Consider the following 23,765-nt stretch of genomic DNA (forward strand, 5'->3'; position numbering starts at 1 on the left):
GGAATGAACATCGCTTTAATGTAGTGAGTTTACTTGCTGGGATGTGCTTTCAAGTCATCCAAACAGAGGGAGGAAATGCTCAGATCATCAGGGGCTATGTGAGCTGACAAAGGGGCTGAGTCTATATGCGTATCGTTACATACCAGGGCAATCATCTTCATTCTTTCTTCTTGTAAGACACTCATTAGTCGAGTTATTTATATAAACGTACAGAAACAAGTCAAAGTTATGTCATTGCCCTTTTTTTTTTTTTTTTTGCTTGAAAATGCTGCTACTGTTAACTGTTAGCATCTAAACGCAGTCCTGAGCCAGCGCTTTGGGAAGGGAGCCTTGTGGCCTCCTTTGGAATTCACAGGTCGAGTGAGTTCTTTGAAAAATAACGATCCTGTCAGGTGTCAGACCTCTTACTCCTCTGGGTATATGAATACCTTTTGCTCCTGTTGGTGTGTTTATTCACCATAATAACAGTAGCTGACATGAACTCTTTTAATTCTCATGAAAAAACATACAAGGTTGATATGATTATTATTCCTCCTTGAAATATAAGGGGAATGGGACCCCCAGAAGACGGTAGGCTTGCCTAAGAAGATACAGCGGGCAAGGGAACCCGCCTGTAGCCACGTCTGTCTGAGCACAGAGCCCGTGCACGGGACCTGTCCTGTACGTCACCCCCACGTGTCTCTTCCTTACATGGGATCCAATTTTATCACAGCCTCTGAGGCTATGTTCCAGGGAAGCGTGATCATCGTATCTTCTTGAACAGGCTTAATGTACAAAGATGGCGTTGGTATTCTAGCATTTCTCCATTTATGGCACTCCACCAACCCAGTGGGGCTGAAGGTTGAAGACCACAGCATGGGGCCTTGGTAATGACTCTTCTGTTATTCAATTTTAATATTTGAATTATGGTTGTTACGTGCTGCTTTTAAAGCTTATTACCCACGATGCACCGATTGAAGCCAAAGTCATGTGTCAGCGCGCCAACTCCCAGAAACCTTGGTTTATGAAGTCCTTAAAGACTTGTCCTATGCTCACATCCGGCAGAAGACCGTACTGCACAGCGCTTAGGGCACGGGCTCTGGAGTCTCGTTACTCGCCATCTCTGCGACCTTGGGAAGTTGAACTGTTGTCTCTGTGCCCATTTATTCACCCACCTGTACAACAGTTTGAATAGTTTCCAAGAGGCTTTAGCTATATTTGATTCCTACTCATAGAATTTAAGGGCTCATAGGAACATCAGAGCCCACTGAGATTAACTTCTTCGATGCATCAAGTAAGGGAACTTACAGCGCCTCGAGGCCCAGGGATATTAAGTGATGTCCCTTCTATCAAGAATCACCTCAAAGCTGGTAAGAACTGGCATCGAGGCCTCCAACCCCCAAGCCGGCAGTCTTTCTTTTGTGCCTGACATGGCCCTCGGCCGCTCAGTGGACCAGGCCTCGATCCAGGTGGGAACCAGGCCCCGATTCATCATTTTGTTCTACCCCAAACTCTTCATCACCTCTGGCTGATTGGTCATTGCTATCTTCGAAGTTTTTCACAGTGATAGAATTTCTTTTTTGGATGAGGGAATGCACCCTTGTCACAAGCCACATACAGCGATGGCTGAGAACTGCATGGGGCCAGAGAGAGCTGCTCCTCTCCAGGTTGACTCAGAGAGAAGTTGTGCATCTTTTATGAACTCTATTCAGAGTCCTCCGCTGGATTTTGTGATCTCTAGGATGTTCCTTTTGAGGAGAAAAGCAGAATAAATAAAAGCTATAAAGAATATTGCTCCTGTGACTTCAGAGCTGTCTAGGGGGAAAAAAAGGTATGGATCCATCCCACAAACATTTACGAAGTGATTAGAACATGGTAAGCGATGCGTATGCATATGGATGGCGTTTACAAACATTGTTAAGTTGCATCCTTTTCCCTCAAGGAGTTTATAATGTAGCTGAAAACCAAATTATCCAAAATGAGTCCTGCGATACTTAACACGTGAAGAGTCGAGATGAAAATAAAATTTGGGGGAGGAAAAGTCAGTTCCAGGGGGTGAATTGGGATGCCCATGGAGGAGGCAGCATCTTAACTAGACTTTCAGAGATCAGCAGTGTTCTTTGAATTCCATGCATCTCTTGATGACATATATTTAAAAATTGATTACTCGGGGTCTGTTTTACTTCATATTTTAAATTCTCATGTATTCCATATAATAGCTACATATATATGCAACGTAATGCAACCATCGTAGCTTACTTCTCGAAAAGAGGCTTTTATTAGAGATGTCATTGTGTATTTTTTTGCATAGCCACAATTATAAACATTTGCTCGAGTTTATAAATAATAGTATACTCCTAAAGGAAAAAAATTTGTACACATGTACAATATTTGGTGTCTCTATACATAGCTAAGAATTAAACAACAGATGCTTTTAGACATTGCTGATTTGACTCACATAACTGATTATGGTAAGAGCACAAAAGATTTGCAAACCGAAGTCCATCATGATATAATGTGGAGAATTAAAGGGACCACGAGCTGCACCCATGACTGTCATGCTGAGAGTCCCAGAAAACACTCACAGTTGCCTTCGCTGACTTTTTTCCGCTGTGGGTAGACCTTTCTACTTAAAATAGTTTACTGTATTTATTTGAATAGTTAATCTCTTTCCCGATCCTTATTTTTTCAAAAGTAAATATAATGCTATTTAAATAAAAATCTTTCATTTTACTAAATAATTTATAATGCATTAAGCACAACATGGTAACTAGAAAATTGCAAGTTTTTTTTTTATTGAGGTATAATGGACATATAACATTCTATAAGTTTCGAGTGTACAAAATAATGATTAGATATTTGTATGTACTGCAAAATGACCTCCACGCTGAGTCTTGAAAGTTTGGATTAATTTTATTCGTTAAACCACATATTATATTCAATCCAAAATTAAATCAATAAATGCAAACGACAGAGGGACAACAGGAATGTGACTTGCGTCGGTTTCGTGCGGTGATGGCTCTTCATGGCCCCATCTCCTCCCGTTACTCTGACACCACCCGGTCCCTGGTCAGCTGAGCCGTGGGCGGCCCTGGCGCCGTCTCTCCTTAGCGCCCGTGCTGCTCGCCCGCCCGTCGCTTCGCTGATTTCGGGTGGCTCTGCTTGCTGCCTCTTCCGGCTGTGACTGCAGCCTTGTCTTTTGTTTGTCACGCGTGACAGGCTGACAGATGAGCTCATCGAACACTGTAACCGGCACGCGCACTCGGCTTCTGCCGAAGCTGATGAAATGACCAAACCAGTTCCGTGCTCCTCGGAGGAGCAAAGGGAAAGCCACGGCGGGGGGTGCCTTTGCGCTTTAGCAGTGGTGGCTGTGGCTTTTGGGGACCCCTCCTCTCAGGCTGAGGACCGAGTGGGAACGACTTTTCCAAACCCCGTGTGCTGAGCTTGCTATCATTAGCTTCTGCACTAGATCTGGGTCTTAGAGTAGCTTAGTCATTGCTATTTGTGCAGACAATTCAAAGTTTGGGACAGGTTTTCTGAGGTCAGGAAAATATGACTATAGCAAGAAGAATGATTTATTGCTAAGTACTTATGGGGCTTTTATTATTGAAGGAGACTTATTGAAAGAGTAAATATTTATGCAAGACACAGTCCATGCCCAGGGGACCTTACTGAAGCTGGTGTGGGGCCTGCCATGGCTAAGGAAGTTAAGGGTTTAATCCAAATTAAGAGGGTTTTCCAGTTGTTGATAGAATATTAGATCTGAAAGGGCTTTCAGAAATCATCTCTTTCTCTCATCTTCTATTGATATGATAACTGTAATTCTGACTTGCGCAAGATCAGCCAGAAATTTAGCAGAAAGTCATATATGAACATCCTTATCTTTCCTCTAAATCTGGTGATTTTCTTTCATGATATGACATAATATATAAATTTATATTGAAATAGGTCAAATACAATGAAATTTTACTTATATTACTTGTGCTCATTGGTGATTGTTTTAATTCTAAAGTGCTAAATCTAGAGTTTTCTGTTTCGTTTATTTTAAGCTATGAGAGAGGGCAAAAGAAATTCTGTATTTTGCACTTTAAGTTTTTCATTTTCTATTAGTAGTAATTTAAAACTTTTTGTTAGATAAGTAATAGAGGTTAATCGAATGAAAGTAGAAAATATAGATAAGGAGAAAGAGAAAGTTAAATTCAATTATAATTCTATCCCTCAGAGAGAAACACTGTTTTATATATAAATAGATATATTTTACAATAAAAAAATGGATCCCATTTAACTTACCGTTTTATACTTCATTGTCAGTTTTTAATTTTTATATTTTGCTTACAGGTCGTGTTTGTTTATTCTGTGGATTCTGGGATAGCTCTAGGAAAACTTGTTAAAATTTATATTATGACTCTTTTTGGATAATGTGGATTTTGTATTTCATAAGTACATTCACCTCATATCAGTAAATGTTATGATGTCAGATGAGCTTAGTCTGCTTTAAAAACAGAGAAGAGGCTATCTCAGTGCTCGAATATAAGACAGGCCAATCCGAGGAATAGAGGGAAGGAAGGAAATAAAAAAGGTTGTCGCGTCATTGACTTCTGGCTGGGGACAGACTCAGGTCCTTCCTACTTGGGAGTTCTGGATACGCAGCAGGTGCAGCAAGAGTCCTACGCCCCTGCCTGGGTCAGTGTTTGCCCACGTTGAGAGCCGTGTTTCACTTGACCTTGACCCCCCCGTCCACCCAAACGTATACTCTGTGCACCGTCTTTCTCCTGCTTCATCGCCAGCCTTCTCTCCTTCGATTCGCAGTGTGGGGCTCACTTCTTCCAGGACAATTCCACTAACCTCTGGGGACCTCCACGCCATCAATGTCATTCTGGCCCCTCTCAACTACTCGTCACTTTCATAATCATTGTAGCTCTGTTTTTAAAGATGGGATGTTCGTCTGTGTGGTTCCCCTTATTAAACCGCAATCATGCACCTGGGACCATGTCTCATCTTGCCTGTGTCCCCTGAAACGCTAAACAAAATAGTTACGTATCTGAGCATTTCTAAATAAATGCAGCCCCAAGGGGAATTTTTATACCAACTTCTTAAACTACTAAGTTGAAAATATTTTTATTAATTGGATTAAGAGGTAGGAAAGAGAAAAGGAGATGGGTCTGAGCGCTGAGGCGGTCGCTGAAGGGCTTCGTACTGGTTTCTTTTTTAATGCATTTCCTCATGTAATCGTCACCACCGCCCAGGCAGAAGATACCGTTAAATTTATTGTAGAGATGAGGACACGGAGAGGTTTTCTTAATGAGGCTCAGGGAGTTCGGAGACGTGGTCTGAGACACGTCATTAGTAAGTGCAAGCGTTGGACCGAGAACCTCGAAACATATGACAGGGAACATTCACGCTCTTTGCCAATTCCAACATCTTCAGATCTGTTTTCTCCGGGGCTAATTCTAATGAAGTACGGTAATGCTTCAAAACCTCTTTTTTTAATTTTATTTACATTTTCCAAGCTCTGGCACTGAAGGTTCGTATTTCAGTAATTGATCCTACTGTATGGATTGAGAATTTTACAGTAGAGCATTCCCCATCGAGTCTCTACTCACCTGACCTATAAACACGGGACCGTTGCCTTTTTAATCTGGAAAGGACTCTAAGGATCAGCTTATGATGTAAGGCCATTATAAGACTTCTCTGCTTCTCACAAAAAAATATCCGATGACGAACTGTTGTGAAAAGAAGAGGAGTCAAAGGCCTTTCGTTTTAACGTAGGGCTGAAAATATCACTTTATTATTAATAGCAATATTAATATTATATTGTCTTTGTAGGCATGCCAGCTAATAGTCGCTTGGCCATCGCATCTTATATGAGGTAATAGTATCTATTATAAGTCGTATTCTTTTTCCTTTACTACATGTCACACATTTGTTTTCAAATGAAATCTGACTCAGATAGCCAATTCTGGTCAAATAATGCCTACCCTGTAATATTTTACAAAATTAAAAATAACTTTCTACCAGCATTGTATAGAATATACTGCCAAATATTTTCGAAATGCAACTCATGGTTAAAATGTCGATGGTTACAGAAGAATGTCATCGGAGACCAGGCCGAATTAACTGATACTATAGTTTCCTACCAAATGCAAGCAGCCTTAACTTGAAAGAAAGGTCTGCTTCAGAATGTTATAAACATATCCCTCCCTGGAGCAGTATTGATAATTAGTGCCACATATTCACGGTGAGAAATATATACGAGATGGTCATAAATGTTCTCATGCATTTTAAATGTCAATAAAATGAATAGCCTTTATTATATTCAGCATGATAACTTGTTCCCAGACACCGCTACTTTGCAAGAGATGATGACTGCCTTGGCACACAGTAAAGTGTTACGGGAACACGCCTTAAGCGTTTGTAAGACACACCTCGAGATCCGAATCTATGTGGCAAGGGCAACACAGAAGGGCACAGGGAATATGCTGGAATATGCTGGAGGAAATCTGACCCTGACCTGGCTTCCACTTCCGCTCTCATAAATCGGTCTCGGTGAGCATCTTAAGCTTTGTTAGAAAACCTTTTTTAAAATGACGGTGCTCTTCTTTCTTCAGCTTGCGGGGCCAAGTGCTCTGTTCATGGTCACCTCTGCTTTCTAGATACAGCTTTTGTGTGTTTTTCAGAAAATCTCCACAGGCTTGACTTCTGCGGCCAACTTTGTTCCACAATGAGGGAAGGACTCGTGTGTGCTCTTACTCCATGGCACACTAAAACCATGTGAGACTGATGCACGGGTAAGGGATAAGAGCAGTTCGTGTGATGGGAAGTGTTATCAACTGAATAGAAAGATAAAAATAGGACTTCCGGTTTTCAGTCCTAACACTTAAAGAACTTGGAAGCTGTCACTCCTATCCTTACAATACTGAATTTAAACACGCTTAAAATTGATGACTTTTCTTGAACCCATCAGACAGCAGGGCAAACTACCACCCCGAATTTGGGTGAGAGGGCAAATTCGGAGTGATAGCTGAGATTTACTTACCTGGAGGGGAAGCTGCTGATGCCATAACCTGGCGGGGACGCTTAGATGATAATTTTGAGGAAATGCTGGAGGCTGAGTATGGACCAGCATGAGAGTGAGAAACTTGTGGATTCTGCAGTTTTATGGGGTCCTCACGAGCTTTCAACTCCAGGAACCTTACCATATTCTCACGGCGAAATCCAAGAAAGACCCTCTTGTGGCTTTTGTCTGGAGAGGGGAAGAGTAATCGTTGTGAACTATTCTCCCAGAGTTCTCCATAAGAAAAGCAGATGCTTGAGGAAAAGGACTTGACCAGAGTCTTGTCAAGGGAGAAAGGCATTCTCATGCTAGCTAGCCTTCTGGTCTCACCCGAGGGGGAAGAGTTTATACCATAGAGAAGCCCTTGTGAAGGTCACAGCCCAGGCTTATTAAAACTGAGATTTAATTATAAGGTTACAGAATGCTTTTCTTCTCCCACACTTTATTACCACACCAGCAGGGCTCCAATGAAACAAGAGTGGATTGTAATGGAAATAGCTGTAAAAGGCAGATTGTCTCTTTAGAAGAGGACTTATGGAAGCCCAAAGTCAATGGGGAAGATAAAAATAAGGATACTAGAGGAAACTGAGTACCCCAGCACCTACATTCATAGCAAACTTTAATATAATTTGTCTGGCTCCGCCTCCTCCCCCCCCAAAAAATAAAATTACATAGCATGCTAAAAAAGCAAGAAAAACACAGTCTGACGAGACAAAGCAAGAATTAGAATCAGACCTGGATATGACACAGATGTTGGATGATCACAGTTTAAAATAACTATGATTAATAAATTAAAGACCCTACAGGAAAAAGTAGACGACATGCAAGGACAGATGAGTAATGTAGGCAGAGAGATGGAAACTATAAGAAAGAACCAAAAGGAAATTCTAGAACTCAAAGACAGAAATGAGGAGTGTCTTCGAGGATACAGCTAGTGAGACTGAAGATAAGTCAATAGAAACTTGCCAAATTGAAATGCAAAAAATAAAAATAAAAAACCCAGAACATCCAAAAACTGTGAGACAACTGCAAAAAAATGTAACATATGCATAGTTGAAATGCCAGAAGGAGAAGAACGAGGAAACAGAGCAGAACCATATAAAATAAAAATGGCTGTGATTTTCCAAAATTAATCATAGACTCTAAACCACAGATCCAGGAAGCTCAGAGAACACCAAGAAGAGTAAATCCACCCCCGCTCCCGCCCCAAAGCAGCAACCGAGAAACTACATCTACGCATATCATTTTAAGCTTCAGAAATATAAAAGACAAAGATAAAATCTTGAAAGAAGCCAGAGGAAAAAATACAGCTTATTTAAAAATGAACAAAGATAAAAGCAATAGCCATCTCATCAGAAACCATGCAAATAAGAGAGTGGAGGGAGATGTTTAAAGTTATGAAAGAAAACCCACCAATATATAATTCTATACCCAGTAAAATTATTGTTCAAAAGTAAAGAAGAAAGAAAAACTTTCTCAGATTAACAAAACCCAGGGGACTTAATCACCAGCAGACCTGCCTTGAAAGGAATGTCAAAGGAAGTAGCTCAGACCTACGTGAAGAAAGAGTGTTGAAGAAGAAATAAAGGCAAAATGAAGTCTTTTACTTTTTTTCATTTTTAATTGCACTAAAGATAACGGTTTAAAGCAATGAGAGTAACAATATATTGGGTTATTATAGCACAGGGATAAGAGAAATGAATAAGTGATAAAGAAGCAGGACATAGGAAGTGGAAATACTCTGTTTTAAGATACCTGCATTACATACACGTGAAGCAGTACGGAGTTATTTGCAGGTGAACTTAGATGAGTTAAAAGTGCATATTTGAAATTCTAAGTCAACTAGTAAAAAGAAAGCGTGTTTGATACGCGAAGAGAAGATGTAAAATGGACTCAGCAAATGCTCACCGGAAACTGGAGAAGGCAGGAAAGAGGGGAATAAGAAGTAACAAAGAACAAATGCAGTCCTCGGGACAGCTAACCGCGGCGGATCGATCCGGCTACGTCCACAGTCACACTGAGTGCTTATATGCTTCGGTTAAAAAGATAAATTGTCAGAGTGAATGAAAAAGTAATTACGGAATGGTATAGTAAGATAATGGTAGCTACTCTAAAAAATAGTCTTCACAACTTCAAGGGTTTAACATAATACAACTTTTGGGTATTCCTAGGTAGTTTTAGGAACCAAGGCCTTTCTATCACATGGCCGTGTCACCCCAGCACTTTATAAATTCTGCATCGGGGTGGTTCAAAAGAGAAAGAGAAAACAAAGGGTAAGAACTTATAGATGTAATCCGTAAATTTTTCTCCAAAACATCTTTGAGAATGACAACTTAGTTAAAAGATATTTACACATTTTAAAGGGAAGGTTTAAATCACTAGTGTTAGAGGAAAATAGAAATATGAATATCAGTTCAGGATACTCTTTTACAGAAACGCAAAATATAAGTTCTCAGTGAAAATGCAGTATTTTCAGACCATTTGCCAAAGGAAATTAGAGATTTAAAAAATGTTAAAAAAAAAAAAAACAAACTTGAATCATGTTTAAAAAATTATTTGGACAATTTCTGGAAACCAGTTCTAATAAATCATTTTTTTTTAACTTTGGCAAAAAATTTTTATTTTAAATATTAAAAAATGGCCCAATCTTGTCAATTTCTAAACCCAAACTGGTTAAATGAGAAATGGAAAAATATATTAAATACTATATTACCATCACACCAAATAGACTTGAAACCAAAAATACTTTGCTAAAGATAACCATTTTATAATGAGATATCTATTTCCCAAGAGTATATAGCAGTTTGAACCTTTGCGCAACTAACAACATATGCTCAAACACATGAGATGAAATTGAAATAATCTCAAGAAATTAACAAATAGGAGATTCTTCTTTAACACAATTCTGTGAAGTATTGGTATCAAGCATATAAATTTTATCACATGTACAGACAAATTGATTAAGATAGTTAACACATTTGGTCTAATGTATATATACACAATTCTTCACCCAACAATTACAGAATAAAGACATTATTTTTCAAACGCACATGAAACTTATTCCAGATTTGACCATACACCAGGCCACAAAGCCAGTTGCAACAAATATCAGTGAATCAATGTACTGTCTGATCAGAGGCAATAAAGGTACATGACAATATATTTTAAATATATGACTATGACTCATAAATTGTGAATTTTAAGGCGAAGCTCTCCCAAATACTTCATGGATTTAATGATGACGGTATTTAGATGATGATGGTGGTGGCAGCTCTAATTTCAGCAGAGTGCTTAGTGTGGGTCATATATTTTGCCAGCGAAATTACAGATGCTTCATGAAGCCCTGTGGGGACATTCTTTCACTGTTTTGATCGTTTTGCCACTGAAGACGCTAAATCACGGATCGTATGAGTAATAAAGCTGAGACCGGAAGTCCTCAGGTCTTGGACTTTAAACAATGACAATGTGAAGAAATTGAAAGAAAAGTTAGAATTAAACAGCGAGGAAACACTGCATATCAAAACTCGTGGGAGCCGGTTCAAGTGGTTTGTAGGGAGTTTTATCTTAAATTCATAGTGTGGAAGACACATTGAAACCGAATGTTTTCTGAGTTTGGCACCACAAGTTAGAAAGAGAAAAAGCAAAGTAAACCCAGGAAATAAACTCAGGATATAAACTCAGGAAATAAAGAAGACAGAACAGAAATTAATGAAATTCATTGAAATTAATTTAATTAAAATGAACAGATCTAAAATCTGTTTCTTTAGGAAGAAGTTTCTCTGTTAAAACTGTTTTTTTAAAAGGCAATAAAAATACTACAAATAAAAAAGGAACATGACTATATGCAGAACAGAAATATTAGAAATGAACAGTGTATCTGTCTATAAGGAACTTTTTTTTACCAATACTTGGGTGACTGGTCAATTTTCTAGGACACTCTTATGTTACCAAAATTGGCAGAAAAAGAAATTAAAAGAAATTAATCTAAAACCATTATAGTCAGTAATCAACAATCAGGAAACTACCCACAAAACAGGCACAAAAACAGACAATTTTTAAGTACTTGGAAGATTTTTACTAAATCTTCAAAGGAATGTTAACATCTATTTTGGGCACACTTTCAAAAATTGAGGAATAGGGAAGTTTCCCAACTCACCAAGGTCGGAGAGAGAGAGAGAGCGAGAGAGAGAGAGAGAGGTACAATGTGAGCCAATCCCATTTATAAGCATAGATGTAAAAATTCTATGTAAAGCATTAACACAAATTAACAAATATTATATATTTCTATAAAACATATAACATTTAATTTTCAAAAGATGCTGACGAGTGTTTTATAATTGACACACTTAAGCTGTTTTCAGGAACAAAGTTGCATAGTGACGAAAACCTTGCCAAACATCTGTTTTCAAAATTCTGTCTTGATAGTAGGAATTATTGTCCAAAGCAGTCATTCTCTCATTTCTTATTAAAAATGCCTTTTTTTACACTGGGACATATTTAGGGTATGTGTGTTTGTGTTTAAATCCTACTAAGCAGGCATTTTTAATCATAGAAAAGTTCAGAAATTTGAAGCAGTTTTTTTTTTTTTTAAGAGCAAAACATGTAACTCATCTTCGAATTCTCTAACATTTTTCAGGACTTTACTCTGAGACAACTAGACTCTTTATGACACTTAGAATCTTCATGTTGACTCCTCATTTCAGTGAAAATTACTGTAAATATTTTTTTAGTCCTGAAATTTACTGTCACGTAATCCCTAATTTCTCTGCCCTTAAACTTATTAATGGAACCAGTTTCAATTTGTATATTAAATATTAGGAAACTTAGTTTCTTTCTTAGTGTTTAAGTTAAAAATTAATATAAAAAGGCCACATAGTGTGTCTCCTGGAAGGCAAGCATGCCACCTTAGAAACTGATGTCAGAAATCTGTCCCTCGTGGGTGTGGGTGGCCCAGAGCAGCTGGCTGTCAAACGAGGTTTTCTGACGACTCCTGAAAGATGAGAGTGAGATGTTCCGTTTCTACGCTGAGGACTCACGATTTCGCCCGGAAAGGTCAGCCCTGCCATTGTCTTCAGCTAGTGGGATGGGAGGCAATGCCGCTCGGGCTTCTGGTCCAACGGTAAATCCTTACGATATCATTGGAAACGTTAGATTTGGAGGCTTTTCTTGAACTTGACATGTTTCTAGGCATAGAAATGTATTCTGTTAATTCCAACTAATTTAAATACCAACAAGACCTTCATTATGAGAGGTGTGTAATTACAGGGCCGCATTTTAAATGGCGAGTCTGAACCACTACTTAAGGAAATCCTCTTATGCATCAAGTTTCTGAGCTCGAGCTCAGTGCTAGCTGAGGCCGTAAGGACACATAGCCATTGATAGAAATTTCCACTGCCATAATATCAAGCCTCTCAAAGGCCTAGTAAAAAGAAACATCTTTTCTCTACTTTAACAGTGGAGCTAGAATCCCTTAAAGCAAGCTCTTCATTCGAATGTCGGTTACTTTTATTTGCATTCATTAGTGCTGGTGTTGCAAACAGTTTGTCAGAGGAGAAGAAAAGAGGAGACTGAAGTCCTTCAATAACCTCTCTCATTAATTCTTTGTGCAAACAAACCCTAGCCTGCTAGAAAGCCGAGATAACCTAATGGACGTTTTGTAGATGATATGCAGCCACTTTGTTTACCAGTTAAGTTTTATCAAATAAAGTGGATCAGAAAAGCCAAGAAAAGTTTGCAGCTCTTGTAAAGCGCAAGGCCTATTTTGAAAATCCCTGAAATACCCAATCTCCAGACTTCAGCTTTGAAGAGATTTATAAGAGGCCAAGGTCACAGTTCTTGCAAACAGAGGTAACGGCACATAGAGTTTTTGTTTATTTTCTGTCTCTTAAAAAAAAAAAAATCGAATATGGCCATCGAGGACATAAAATACCAATTTTCAACTACTGGTAGCAGAAACAAGGCCTATGGATGTTTTTTGTCTCTTCATATAACAAAGATATAAGAAAAACAGACGCAGAAGAACTTTCGAGCTCCTCTACCTTGCTTTGGCCAAGGGTATATTACGTTTGTTTTAAATAATAGTGGGATTCTGTGGAACATCTGCAAGGAGAAGGCAAAGCAATTCAGTTGCTCATGAACTTCAGACTGTGGACATGATGGGATGCGGTTTGGGGGAGAGAAAGGTTTCTTAGACTTCAATTGGAGGACACCAGTTTCAGTTCCAAAATTTCTATTAAGTCTTGGAACTTTGGACAAGTTATGCAAGTTCATGGAGCCTTTTATTCCTCATCTATCAAATAACCGGTATCCTCACTGTCAGAGTTACTGAGAGGAGGATGAGTATTAATAAGGAAACTTTGTTTTCCACTTTAGTTTTGCTTTTTAAAGTTAAAGAATCATACAAACGTTAAGCTCTCACGATGATATTTCGTAGCTGTGAGTTCTTCCATTCCCAGAATTGCCCCACCGAGATCCCTGCTCTGGGGTCACTTACCTGCTTTGGTTGGGTGCGTTGGGGAAGAACTAGGACAGCAGCATCTGAACGAGCTACTGTTGTTCTAGTACCACGATTTATCATAATTAATTTTCCATGTTCTTTAAAAATCCATTTTTAAAGACCCAGTGCCAGAGCCAGCAGTGCCTATCTATGGTTTTATTTGATGGATGGACTTATAATGGCACTTTGCTTTTCAACTGAATCAAAAGCAGGAAGTGAAGATATCATCTCTATTACCCACAAGGAATACAGATAGCTCAGCCTCTCCGGATTTTTATAAGTTTCCATTTTGCTTTTAACTTTAAATTCCAAGCCCACCGGGCCAGTATTCTCTCTAATTCTTCCTAGTAAATTGTTCCTTCACAAATGTTGCTTGTGAATAACATTTATATATGGCTAGATCGTTTATGTATTTCAGGAAAGATAATGATCTTAGGCTCACGTAGTAAAAATTTGTTTAAACTCAGAATATTTGTATTTTCCAATGCTTCCTTTTAGAGTTAATACAACTTTTGGTTACAGCTACTCAGTCGAGACTTCCTAGTTTATATTCGAATAGTCTCCAATTGCACCTTCCTCTTTTTAAGCTATGTATGTAAATACTTTCCGTCGTTAAGAGCATCACTTAGGAAATTCTAAGTGCCTTTAGTCCATTTCCTTTGGGTCCTAGTTGATTGCCAAGCAGCCTGTGAGATGGAGCTTCAAGAAGAGTAGACTCTGATTGCAGACTGTCCCAGGTGACAGAAATTCTGCTCACCCCGTTGAGGGGTATGACCTGCTCTAGGCAGATATTTAGGGCTGCAGCCAAATGCTTAAAGCAGTGAGTGAGTCTTGGAATGGCTTTATTCTTCCCAAACTGGAAATTTCCCAAGATTAGACAGACTCTTGTGCCGAAATACACAGCACAAAGCCCATCGATGATTAATTTTTCTAAGATTGTCTCCTGTGCCGTGTTAGACAGCTTTCAGGAGTCAATTTCATCCTGATTCTGGGCTGCCTCAGTAGGCATTGTCTCTTGCCCATCATCTTCTTAATAACGTCCTCGGATATGTCTATGCCTCTTGATTTCTGCAGCTCGAGTAGCAAAAATGAATACGTTTATAGAATGTTAGATTCAGTACTTAAGTGAATTTAAATAATACAGGTTTCACCCGCTATGCAAAAGTACAGTATTCCTATGAAATTTTTTGTAAGCTAAAATGGCATTACGTGAAGATGCAGTTACCATTCGTTTACATGGAAAAATTCTGAGCATTCCCAGACCCCGAATTCAACTCACGCACAGTGTCTTTATTTCATTCAGTACAACCATAACGCTTAATTATGCCCACTTTTACTTTGGCTTCTCTGACTGAAGGATCAGTGGAGACAAAGCACAGATGCCCACAGACACAGATAGATATCTCGTGTAATAAAATAGCCCAGAAATAAACCCACACCTATACGGCCCATCAATCCGACAAAGGAGACAAGAATATACGATGTATATTGTAAAGAGACGGTAAAGACAGCCTCTTCGATAAGAGATGCTGGGAAAATGAGACAGACACATGCAAAAAAAAAAAATTAAACCAACTTCATATGGTATATACAAAAATAAATTCCAAATGGATTAAAGACTTAAATTTAAGACCTGAAATCACAAAACTCCTAGAATGAAACAGAGGCTGTAAACTCTTTAGCATTAGTCTTAGCAACGTCTTTCTGGATATGTCTCTATGGGCAAAGGCAACACGAGAAACAAAAGAAACAAACGGGACTCCATCCAACTAAAAAGCTCCACACAGGGAAGAAACCATCAACAAAATGAAAGACAACCTGCCAACTGGGAGAAGATAGTCACGAATTACACATCTAATAAGGGGTTAATCCCCCAAATATATAAAGAACACAGACCATTTAACAGCAGAGAAACAAGTTGAAAAAGGGGCAGAGGACCTGAACAGACACTTCTCCAGAGAGGACATACAGATGGCCAACAGACATATGAAAGGATACTCAAGGTCACCAATGAGACAAATGCAATTTAAATGAGATATCATCCCACACCTGTCAGAATGGCTATCACCTATAAATCAACAACAAGTGTTGACTAGGATGCAGAGAAAAGAGAACCCTCATGCACTGTTGCTGGAAATGTAAATTTGCTGCAGCCACTATGGAAAATAGTTCAGAGGTTCCTTAAATAATTCTCCTTCTAGGTATTTATCCAAAGACATCCAAAACACGAATGCAAAAAAGATATATGCACCCTTATGTTCACTGCAGCACCATCTATAATAGCCAAGACATAAAAGCAACCTCAGTGGAAATGGATAAACAACTGGTGTGGAACATATATACAATGAAATATTATTTGGCCATACAAAAGAACAAAAATCTCACCATTTGCAACAACATGAGTGGATCTAGAGAGTATTACGCTAAATGAAATAAGTCAGACTGAGAAAGGCAAATAGTACATATGGGCTCACTTATTCTATGTTGGATCTAAAGAACAAAAGAAATGAACAAAACAGAAACAGACTCGTAGATAACAGAGAACCAACTGATGGTTGCCAGAGAAGAGGTGAAGGGATTGAGAAATACAAAGTGGTGATTCCAAAGTAAACATGGAGATGTAAAGTCTACCTTTGAGAATACAGTCAATAATACTGTAACAACTATGTATAGTGCCAGCTATAGTACCAGACTAATCATGGGGATTATTGCATAAATTTTATAAATGTCTAACTACTATGTTGTACATCTAAAACTAATAGAACACTGAATGTTAACTGTTATTTTTAAAAATAATTAAATTGGGGAGGAAACAAACAAAGGAGATTATAATTCTTGGCCAAAGAACACAAGACATGCTGCCTACCAGGCATGCATGGACTGCAAGTAAAGGGATAGGAGAGATATTTCATGAAAAGGCAAACAAAACAGCAGGGGTAGCAATATTTACAGCAGACAAAATAGACATTCAAACAAAGACAATAAGAGACAAAAAACATTTCATAATGATACAGGGATCACTCCAAGAAGATATAACCCTTGTAAACACTGATGCATCCAATGTAGGGGGACCTAAATATAGCAACTATTGACCGACATACAGGGAGAGAGTGACCATAATACACTCACAGTGGGGGACTTTAACACTCTATTGACATCAATGGACTGATCTTCCAGACAGAAAAGCAACTAGAAAATGGCAGCATTCAATGAAAAACTAGACCAGACCAGATAGACTTAATTGATATTTTTAGAGCGTTTCACCCCCAAACAGCAGGATATACATTCTTATCACACACACATCTTTTCTGGAAAATGTCGAGGCCACAGAAAAAGTCTCAATAAATTTAAGAAGACTGAAATCACATCAAGAGTCTTCTCCAATTACAAGAATATGAAACTAGAAATCAATACAAGAAAGAAAACACACACACAAATGGATGCCAAATAAGATGCTACTAAATAATGAATAGGTTAACAACAAGATCAAGGAAGAAATCAAAAGATACCTTGAGACAAATGAAAACACAATGACCCAAAATCTACGGGACACACTGAAAGCAATCCGAAGAGGGAAATTCATAGCAATACGGGCTTGCCTCAGAAAAAAGAAATGTCTCAACAACAATCTAACCTTATACTTAAAGGAATAGAAAAAGAAGAACAAACGAAGAACAGAAATACAACGAATCATTAATGAATACTTAGAACAATTATAGGCCAACAAATTCAACAATCTATAAAAAACGGATCCATTTCTAGAAGCATGTAGCCTTCTAAGACTAAAATAAGACACAATCTAAACAGACCAACTACTACCAATGAAATTGAAGCAGTCATCAAAAAACTCCCTACAAATAAAAATCCAGAATCAAATGGTTTCACAGGTGAATTCTACCAAACATACCTATAGGTAATTAATACCTATCCTTCTTAAACTATTTTGAGAAATCGAAGAAAGAGGAACTCCTCCAAACTCAATTTACAAAACAGGCATTGTCCTGATACCGACACAAAACAAATATCTTAGAAAAAAAGAAACCTACAGGCTAATATTCTTGATGAACATGCATGCCACATTTCTCAACAAAATACTGGCACACTGGATTCAACAATACGTAATAGGATTATACTCTATGACCAAGTGAGATCTTTGGCAGGAATATAAGGATGGTCCAACATCCATAAACCAATCAATGTGATACGTCACAGAATGAAGGCTAAAAATCGTAACTCAGAAAAAGCTCAACGTCTTTGACAAAAATCATCCTTTCATGATAGGAACTCTCAACAAAGTGAGTATAGAGGACATACCTCAACGTAATAAAGGCTATATATGACAAACCCACAGCTGACATCTTCGATTGTGAAAAGCTGATTTTCCTCTAAGGTCACGAATGAGATAAGTACGTCCACAATCACCACTTCTATTTAACATAGTACCGGGAGTCCTAGGCACAGCAGAAAACAAGAAATCGAAGGCCTCAAAATCAGAAAAGAAGAAGTACAGCTACTATTTGCAGATGACGTGACACTACATATAGGATACCCTAAAGACTCCACTGAAAAACTATCAGCACTGATCAATGAATTCACTAATGTGCAGGATACAAAATCGATAGACAGAGACCTGTTGCATTTCTCTACACCAATAAGAAACTCAGAAGGAGAAATTAAAATAATCCCATTTACACTTGCATCAAAAAGCATAAAATACTTAGGAATAAATTTAAACCAGTGAAAGACCTGAACCCCAAAAACTGTAAGACACTGAAGACATTGAAGAGGATACAAATAAATGAAGGATATACCATGCTCGTCGATTGGAAGGATTTATATTGTTCAAACGTCCTTACCACCCAAAGCAATATACAGATTCAGGGCAGTTCCTACAAAATAGCAATAGCCTTCTTCTCAGAACTAGAACAACTAATCCTAAAATTTATATGGAACCACAAAAGGCCCTGAATAGCCAAGGAAACCTCAAGAAAGAAAGAATGAGGTATCACACTCTGTAATTCCAAACTACACGACAAAACTACAATCATCAAAATAGTGCAGTAATGGCATATATATATACACGTTTTATATATATATATATATATATATGTATATGTATATATATACACACACACACACATTTCTGGGCTATTTTATTAAATTGAGATATCTATATACCGTCGCCTTCTCCTCTTAGAAAATAGATGTTAATTTGGGGGGAAGTCCTGAGTTTCATTTTACAGAGATGAAGGACCTGCAAAGGTGAAAACTGTTTTCTTTATAAAAACCCACTGTTGTTTTGGTGGGGTGCTTTGATCCCAGGGCAGAAACAAGAGTTGGTTCCCCGGAGGCAAGAGGTCATTCTGAGTGGAGAGGATTAACTTCTGGACACAGAGGACATGCCACGAACTTAGGGACTTCTGGCCAAGAGGCCGGCACTCGAAGTAGTCCACACCCATTTTGGGTTCACATGCTAAAAATTACAAAGCCAAATAAGAGACGGGGCTCTAAACAGTTTCCAAGCTGTGTGGAGGCAGCAAGGCCCTTGTCTTTTCCTCAGAAGCTTCTCCTTCCTACCCAGATAATCGTGGTGATGGTGGGACGCGTGGGCCAAATTCTCCCCACCATTTGGGTGATTCTCGGTGGGGCGGGTTGGCGCGCAATCAGCTCTATACTTGCTTATATTCCTAGAGTCTGCAGGCAAAAAGATCTCACTTCAGGGAATGACAAAATCCATTTTTCTTCTGGCCCAAGTCAGTCTTCTAGGTCTGGGGCCTATTTCACTTTTACGAGGACTCCTTCCTTGTCCCTCGGATTCCTCTCCAGAAGCTCTGAAGCCCCTTGCTTGGTGCACTCAGCAGTTAGTACTGGTTGCTTCTGCGTGGGCTTTTCCTGGCATCAGCCTCTGAAACCTTCAGGCATAGCGGTCATGTATTAATTGCCTTTGTTTTATTTTGACAGATTTTGTTATATTGGCAAATATACATACCAAGTTGAATATTTGCAGTAAATAACAACAGTTTGACTTTATTTCCATCTGGAAAAAATTTATAAGAGGAAACGATCAATCATTTCTTTTTCGAATGCGTAGCTATTGATAGTTCACTAGGTGAGGTGGCATTTTCTTTGTGGGGGCAGATATGGCTTTTGTCTTTTGAGAATCTCTTTAATATCTGGATCTTTCTAAATTGATGAACTTGTCCTTGAATCTTGGTTTGGTGACAACAGATGAATGTGCTACTTTGTATTTGCATTTGATATGGTAGTCTGGGTTTCCTTGGTGGCTTTAGTGAGCATTTGATGCATGAGAACAATTATTGGGTACCCATCGCTGCTTCGCATAAATTACGTTATTGATTTTTTGACATAGATACAGTTTTAATCCTAATTTTATGGGTGAGAAAACTTTGAGAGATGAAATAATTACCTGGTAATATATCTGGTAAGTGGTTCAGGGGATGTCAACCCAGCCCACTCTTTTAAAACAATGTACTGTGTGGCTTCGCTTACCTTGGTCACTAACTGTTTCTGTGTCTCTCATCGCTCCCCGTCGCCCCAATCTATTGAGCTCGTGTTCTTCTGCCTTGTTGCAGAGAGGTCTCGTAGAGAAGCTAGGTACACACGGAGCACATCAGCGGTTTATCATCACAGACTGTGTTTGTGGCTTCACTCAGCCGGGAGGTTTTTGGCAATTTTCAGTACCATAGAGGCCTCCTCTCCATACAAGAGTCAGTGTGAATACACAGCCAAGCAGGGTTTTCTGTCTATTAAGTGACCTTGTTCATGGCTCTGGGCCACTGGTGATCCTTCTCATCCGTTACATACTAAATATCCCTTTCCAAAACTTTCCGTAGGCCCGTTTGAAGTTTATTCCTCCCTGTGTTTTATGGGGTGATAAAGACTTAAAACTCTTCAAAGACAAAGCTGATAGGTACTTTTTAAAATGACGTTGCCATCATAATTCTATTCGTCATGCTGATTAGAATCGTTTGTTAGAGAATTAGTGACCACTGCAGTCCCTACCCTACCTGCCAACTGTCAGAGGACAAGATAAATTCAGCGCGTAGGCTTTGACTGTCGTAATCTATGTCACCAGAGGCTGAATGAACAGCAGTTCGATTTCCGACAGATCAAAGCTACATGGGAGCAAGCCGACCGAACAAAGATTTTTCCTTCCTGGTTCCACTATTGGTAAGTATCAATCAGTAAATATTTTGGGGTGCCCACCAAGCACCCATGCTTTGAAGAATACAGGAAATGAGTGACAGATCCGTGTATTTAAGGAATTTATTACTTAGAAAGGATCCTGACAAACTCTGGGGCAGCCCTTCGGAGGCACAGTTTCTGCTTTTGTAAATTGAATATGAAAAGGTGGCAGGACATGAAAGATGGCCGAGGTTTGTTATAGGAGTGACTGTGTCTGAAAGATGACAGCTTGGAGCATTTTTCTTTGGTGGGCCGGCAAAATGCTCAGGACCTAGCAGGGTTGCGAAAAACCAATTCTGAAATTTGGTTCTCAGTGCACACACGGCACGGCTTGAGGATCCGAGATAATTAATAGAAATTAATCTTAAACTTGCTGACGACAGTTCCCAAAGAGGCTGCTGACATGACTTGGTGCTATGCAAGGCAAAGCTGACATGTAATAAAACTGACGTTAATTCTACCTGCCAAAACATTAGGAAAGTATGCTTATCAATAGAAATAACTGCTAAAGTACATATAGGAAAATACCCGCAATTGATTTTTACAAAGAGTAGAATCAAACTAATCAATGGACACTTCATAAGCACCCCTTTGAAAGTGCCGGTTAGATATAGACGAAACTGTTTTGCCTGCTTCTCTTTCTTAAATATTTAATTTGGAGATTGATCTACCTTAGTGTGTAACTTGATTTTGTATTTGGCGCATAAGGAGGTGGATCAACTTTCCTGTATTGCAGTATCTTCTTGTTAACATTTTCTGCGTGTACTTTCAGTTTAGCTCATTTATTATTAGTTTTATTACTTTATTGCAATGTTTTATTCCTAATATAACGTGCTCTTATATTAAAGGGTGATAGGGTGCATAAATGCTGCTAAGCGTATAAACGGATGGCAGAATTTGCCCTTGACCTTGGATCTTGGTAGTTGCTAAAACACTGAGGAGACAGTTTTTATTTGAGCGGGGAGGGGGACCATTTGGGAGACTCCCAAAGGCATTCATTTTAAAACTATACTGGAGTAATTACCATTATAGTTATGTTAGAGGTTAACATTTGTGTTATTTCCTCTTGTTGCCTGGCTTTACAGAATGTCATGCACCACTGCTTTTATTAAATCCAGGTAATAGAGGAAATAACAGTGTTATTAACCTCTAACACTGATGAAAAATTAGTCTTAAGTAAAACATGGTTTAAAATCAGAGCAATTGTGTTAGTCTGGCTGGTTCCCCGACAAAGCACAGTAAGGCTTTGTGCACTCGTCGTGTCCATATTTATTATTATAAAAGTAAAAACAAAGTATAATATGAAATAAATCTCTGGAGGAATAGGGATTAGATTTTAACACATACTCTACTTTTATTAATAAATGTTATAGGTTTTCATGACATTACACAAATAAATACTGATTTTTAAAAGTACCACTTTTCTATGATTGGAAAAAGAATGAGTTTGATAACTTGACTTCTTTCACAGACAAGCACTTAGAAGTTTATTATATAATTGACCCCATCGAAGTCTCCAATGGGATGCTTCTAAACATAAATATTTTTAAAGTAGGTATTACTGTAAAAACATTCTCTTTTCCATGTTTGTTTACATTTAAAATATTAATTTTAAAAGTGACTTTTGATATTTAGGCATAGAGATATCTTGTCTCCCCGGTTACATAATATATACCCATGGATTTATGGGGATTGTTATTCTCTTAGAGACCATGAAGTAACTGTCTCAAGTAATTTTATTATTTTTAGATACATGGGGAAATATAGACTTAATAAGTAAAGTTGAGAATTGATTATAGGAAAATAGTCTGTGCAGAAGAGTTTATTAGTTGATTAGTTATAACTCTAAATGTAATTTATATATTTGATTCATAACTGTTAAAGGAGCTAACGTCTATCAAGTCAAGCATATACGTATCTAAGTAAATTTTTTTTGATTGTTCGATTTTTAATTAAATCTTTCTGCCTAACATTTATTAATGAATTGCCACATTATTTGAAGGTAATTTTTCTCTTGTGGGATAAAACATATTTTTAATTGTAAGCATATTGTTTTCTAACCTACTCAATGCATTTGCTACCATTTTAACACTAATAAAGTATTAAGAGATTTCTTTTTGATCTATAATTTTTAGTTTAAATATAAACTTAACATAGTCGACTAGGATTGGTATCACCATTGAGAGAGAAGGTTTCGTTTTGCGCATTTACTCGAAGGATTATGTGGCAGAACATTAATCTATCTGAGAGCGATTTTATGAATTTAGTGAAATCATACATATGAAAGTGTTTCTAACATATAAATGTGAAATATTATTCACATGATTTACTGTGGAAAATATATGTTAACCATAGTATTCATCGCATTTCTATAGTATATATTTACCTAAAAGAAAATAATAAAGAGAAGTAAACGCACGCCCTAAGTTAAGGCTCGGTAACCCGTTCCCCTTGCAAACTAACGACCACTTCAGTGGTTAATTGAATATTTCTAGGCCAATAAATTACCCTTCAGCATTACTGATCCGGAGCTTAGCATCCCCAACAAGCCCGCCCTTCATGAATTCCGGCTCCAGCAAAGGCAGGAGGCGGCCTCCGGCGCGTCCCGAGGACGCAGGATGCGTTCATCCCGATCCTGCACACACCAGCGCGCTGCATCCCCCGCTTAGGGAGGCCTTTGTGCGCGGAGCATGTGGCTGTTTAGATGCCCAGCAGGGCATCCAGAGGCTTCGAGAGAAGGAAGAATTATTGGGAGCGATCTGCATTCCTTCGAGGGCGACGCCGAGCCTCTCACAGCTGATTTATGGCTATTCTCGCTCTGTCTAAGCCGAACTTGGTGTCAAAAAGTCCTTTCCTGCTTGCGGGTCCCCAGGCGGCGTTCTGCCGCGCGCCCTCTGCCCCAGTTCCTCCGCGCTCCGGGCCTCTGGTCGCAAAGATCGCTTGCAATTTGCTTAAAAATAGGGGGCTGCGGAGATCAGCCTGGGAAAGGCCTTTCCTCTCCCGCTTTGTGCTCTCGTGTGTCAGCTTGGG

This window comes from Pteropus medius, unplaced genomic scaffold, assembly GCF_902729225.1.
Source record: "Pteropus medius unplaced genomic scaffold, Ma_sr-lr_union100, whole genome shotgun sequence".
Lineage (NCBI taxonomy): Eukaryota > Metazoa > Chordata > Mammalia > Chiroptera > Pteropodidae > Pteropus > Pteropus medius.